Source organism: Arvicanthis niloticus, chromosome X (genome assembly GCF_011762505.2).
Source record: "Arvicanthis niloticus isolate mArvNil1 chromosome X, mArvNil1.pat.X, whole genome shotgun sequence".
Taxonomy (NCBI): Eukaryota; Metazoa; Chordata; class Mammalia; order Rodentia; family Muridae; genus Arvicanthis; species Arvicanthis niloticus.
In genome coordinates this window covers 36,249,345-36,254,568 of record NC_047679.1, presented here as the reverse complement: position 1 = coordinate 36,254,568, position 5,224 = coordinate 36,249,345, and the positions used below count along the sequence as shown (strand labels likewise).

At 40.8% G+C, this 5,224-nt stretch overlaps 1 pseudogene; it reads right to left on the bottom strand.

The window, feature by feature from the left end:
- Positions 1-4,406: 4,406 nt before the first annotated feature.
- On the bottom strand, positions 4,407-5,012 carry LOC117694900 (nucleoplasmin-3 pseudogene; annotated as a pseudogene).
- Positions 5,013-5,224: the final 212 nt, after the last annotated feature.

The following is a 5,224-nucleotide window of genomic DNA, read 5'->3' as shown; positions in this document are numbered from 1 at the left end:
AAACAAACAATAGGACCTAGGAGGCATTGCCTCCTGCAGACCTGCAGTCTGCTATAGGAGCTAGAAGAATGGACCACCTGCTGAGCTTGCCTTGACCCCCAGTGCTTGCCTTGAGCCCTCTGGGCTGCTATCCCCTCACCCAGCTGCTGGGCTGAAATGAGAAGAGACTCTGGGGTGGGGCTTCCCCTATATAAATGAAAGCAAAATATTAAACTTTAGGCCTTGATCAGAATACGTTGTCTTGGCCCCATGTTTTCTCTCGCCCTGCATTTCCCTTTCATTCCCAGCCTTCCTTTCAGGTGAACCTGGTTACCCTTAGCTGCAGGTGGCTACACATTTTTACATCTTGGATGGGTTTGTTCAATTCTTTCACCTGTTTGTGTTTTCCTGTATTTCTTTAAGGTATTTATGTGTTTTCTCTTCTACCTATTTGCTAGTCTTTTCTTGTATTACTTTAAGAGAGTTATTTATGGCCTCCTTAAGGTTCTATATCATCTTCATGAGATGGGATTTTAGGTCACAGTCTTGCTTTTCAGATATGTTAGGCTATCCAGGACTTGCTATGTTGGGAGAATTGGTTTCTGATGGTACCATATGGACTTTTTTCCTGTTTGTTATGTTTTTGTTCTTGCCTCTTTGCCATCTGGTTATCTCTGGTGTTGTGAGGACAAAATTTGAAAGCAACATTGTAACAATAACAAAAATTCATGGTCAGCAAAGACCACCAACAATTTCTTAAATATAGTCATAATAAAAATATTAAGCCCCTGCAGGGACAGGGTGACCCAAATGAAAAGGCATGCTAAGACGTGCCCAGATAAGCCCAAGCGAGTAATGGGCCATCTGGTGTTTACTTTTCCCTCCCCTTTCTGAGAAGTCCAAGGTTTCATGGTCAAAAGTAACTAGTCACCTGCCAGCTCACACGTAGCTGCTTCTGCAAGTTACTGATGTTTGAAGTATCCAATCACATGTAACCATGGCTGGAATTCCCCACCTTCCCCAACCCCTACCCATAAATATCCCAAGTTTCCTGGGTTCTGGGTCGGAACCTGTATCTCCTGTGTGAGATATGTTCCGTCCCGAGGGCCCTCATCATTAAACCTCCTCTGCAATTGCATCAAGAAGGTCTCTCATGTGTCCTTGAGGCATGCAGGTCCGGACTTGGGTGAGGGTCCCCTTGCGGGGGTCTTTCAGTGTTAACTGGCCTTGCTTTCTCTGACTGGAGCTTGTCCTTCTTGTAAGCCTGGTTATGATGGACCTCTTTGAGTTGTGCTGTCTCTTAGTGTCAGAGGGTGTCTGGGACACCCAATCTGTGAGCCTGTGAGCCTTGTTGTAAAGGCCATCCTGGTAGTCAAGCTTTCTGTGGGTGTGGGCTAGGGGAGGGGGCTGGAGCACCTAATCTGCCCACCTCCTACCATGTACAGTTGTGGACCAGAAGGATGTTTTGTCTCCATCAGGTAGCTCCTGTGACTACTGGGCCCCTGGTGGTCCCAGTTATGTCAGGTATTGTAGGAGAATTTTTCCCTAATTAATGATTGGATGATAAAGATGACAAGAATCCAATCACTGGGTGAGGAGAAGGTGGGTCTTCCTAGTCTGAGAAAGAAAGAGGGAACACGAGAGAAAGGAATGCCCCTTTTTTGATGGAGAGGCAGGAGTGAAGCAGGCAACGTGGATTGTTAGATCTGGTGGCAGAGTCCATTAGAATCTACCACTGGAAGATTTCTAACATCCAGTAGTTTATGAGTTGTGGATGATAGATTCCACCCTTAGCAGTTTGTGTTATCTGTTGATTCTAAACTAGTATTGTCTGGTGTTTTTTATTTCGAGGTGACTCAATTGAGCTCTATTGAGAAGGTAAACACAACAAGGTATTTGGGCAGCTCGGATCTCACCTGTGAGCTTGGTTCTAATGGACCTCCTAAGAGTCAAGCTATCTCTGGGTGTGGGAGGTCTGGAGTGCCAGATCTGCCCTGGGTAGAGTTGAAGAACAGAAGGAAGGTGTGTCTCCAACAGTAGTGATACACATAATTTTTAAATATTAAAAATGGAAAATTTAAATGAACTATATATTTGCTTTCCATACTCCCTCTCTTCAGTAATATTTCCAGAAATATGACCTATTATCTATCCTAGCAAAGCAATATGTTCGACGAATATGTGTTATAGGAGCACAAAATCAAGTGAAAATATATCATCATAAAATAAGCAACAAAAAGATTGTCACTTTCAAACAATCAGTTGATAGGAGAGTAATAAGGAATTATATTTGGAAACATGCATGCTATGGGAAACATAAACACATTAGTGCAAAGGGAAAGTGTTATAAGGCAAAACTAAAAGGTTCACATACCTATAACCAATGCTCTTTGTTTCACCACATCTTACCAGAACCTTTTCGTTTAGACACCTGCTATATCCTGTGGCTTGTTTGGGACCTGTCACTTATTTCTAACAGGCAATTGTTGCATAAGTGGGCTTCAAGTAATTTTTGAAGACAACCATTATTACAAAAACGTCCTTGTACAAGCAGCCTAATTGGAGTGTAGCAGCTCTGTTGAGGAATTATTTGAATAATTCTTGTCATAGAAATATATGTATGGGGGTTCTTCTACTTCCAGGTTTTGTATTGGTAACTCTATTTTGATACTTATAACTTAAAAATAGTCAGATAAAATTTAGGAAGGAAAGGAGAAAATGAAGAAGGAGAGAAAGAACAGGGGGAAACTATCAGAAAAATAAGTTTTTAGCCAGAAATATAGGTTGATAGTTTCTCCATATAAAAATAATAGTAGCTTTTATTTTTTCAGCACATTGTTGATAACTTTATTATTATGAAATTTTTTCTTTAGGATTATGGTATGTAAATACATTGAAATCTTGGTGGCTGAAATGAGATGTGTTTGTCAGGCAACCTTTGCAGGTAGCAAGCAATCTATTCATTGCAGCTTTGAAATAGGAGGCTGTAAGAGTATCATTTATTCTCCTTATATAATTGCTATCTCATAGTCTTACTGCTGAATAAGCTTACCATGTCTAGTTCTTTCTGAATTCTGGCTGTCTGGTTCAATTCAGCTATTCTGGCTCAAATGCCTCTCCAAATTGATTGATTCAATCTGGCTTCTTCAGCTTCTTGCTGAATTGCTCTGCTTGGAAAAACTGCCTCTGAATTCCCAGAACTGAACTGCAGTGACTGCATTGACCGTACTGACTTCATGAACTAGACAGAACTTCATTGCCTGAAGTCAGCTGATCTCTCTCTCACTTGTCTGTTCTCATGAGAGTTTGGTGTGCCCTTTCAGGCTGTCAAATGTATCTCTGGTTCTGCCCTTTGATTAGACAACACTTCCAAACATGGCTGCTTCCTTACCTACATTGTTTGGGATTAAAGGTGTATACTAAATGTATGTTTGTATTCTAGCCACAGTAGCCATGTTGTTGGATTAAAATCTATAGGAAGCAAATGCTCACTGTGGATTTTGCAGTATCTGCTGGTGGTAATCTAAGAGTGATACTGGCTAGTGAATGGATGATATCACACCTATACAAATGAATATGAGTCACTCATAATTCTTAATTTCCAAAAACTTGAATAATGTGTGCGTTTTGGTGCTAGGGGACAAGGCATTTACCCCTTGGGTTCCTAAAGTTATCTGAGAAGAGCAACAAGTGAGGACATTAGAAATGACTCATGGGAGCTACCTAGAAGAATGCTTAATACAACCATGAAGCTCTTTTGGATAATTTACTAGTTTTAAGTATATGATAAAAGAAAGTAATAAAATTTCAGAGAGCAAAGAAAACAAAATAAAACCTGTATATAGTGTCATGACTGGCTGTCAGCAATTATCAAGTTCACATTAATAATGCCCAGAAAATTGAAGTTTGTGCATTCACTTTTTAATTTTATCTAGGAATGCCATTTCCTAACAGCTCTTGATGTTAAGCAGTGTATCCCCTGTGGTTTATGTCACCTTGAATTTCTATTTTTTTCTTTTCTTTCTTTCTTTCTCTTTTTCTTTCTTTTGTTATTGCAATAAAACGTGCACCACTTTATTTAGATATTTATCTCAAAATGTAAAAAGTGCTAAAAATGTGTTCTGATATTTACATTGTTTTTTTTCAGTGCTAGGGACTGAATCTAGGGGTTTACAGAACTTTTAATCTGGGTAAGTGGGTCAGGAGGTGTTCAAAATTGTCCAACACCAATAGAAAAGGAAAGCTTCAGGAAACACAGGACCAAACATGGAACCCTATAGAGAATATCTGCTGACTTAGCACCAGCCCAAGTCCCTCCTACCCAACCCCTTCCCAAACTATATTCATCAGCAAGAAAACCATTCTTGAACTTGTCCAGGAACATATGGAGCATGGTGCCTATAGCAAGCAGCTACCTGACCAAAGGGCTAGGGCCTGACCCTATGCTTTTTGGTAGAAAGGATCCCATACAAATTAATTGCCTTTTCACTTACATCCTCACTTTCTTCTTCAGAAAGATCATTGTTTATACAAATGACCTTATGTTGACCAGTGATCTTCACAGAACTGGAACTGGACTTCAGGTGGAAGGTTACAGGTGGTTGAAGCTGGAAATCATCTAGACTGAGCCTGTGCTGGCAAGACAACCTGAGGTTGTCCACAGGAACTGCAATGTCCTCATTGTTATGATACCATGGCCACAACTTCCACCACACTAATTCTTGCCCCCCCAACCAGTAAGGCACAGGATGTTCAATGCCAGCATGTGTTCCCTATCATCCTCTTTCTCAATCTTGAAAGTAAAGGAGCTGGTGTGGCTGGAGACCTCACAACTGAAGAAAAAAACTATCCATTGTGACTGAAGCAGGGACCCTCAGGTCCCAGACATCCCCAGCCTGGGCCTGGATCTCTTGATTCAAGAATGCTAAAGCAGCTATGGTGTCAAAGGCCATGCTGAAATGGCCTTCAGCTTGAATTGCCATTTCTAATGACATCCTTTTAAGAGCATACTGAGGAGGATTTTCAGGTGACATTGCTTAATTAATTGGGGCATTTTTGACATGGTACTATGTGCTAATATCTTCCTCTCTTCCTCTTTCCCTGAAATCATGCAAACTGTACTAAAGGAGAACCATTCTTCCTAACAAGAAGGAAAATTTCACAGTGAGCTCTGTGAGGAATGGATCACAGTGAATCACCATGAGAGTCAAACACTGTCAGAAGATGCTGGGTCTAGAGAGTATTA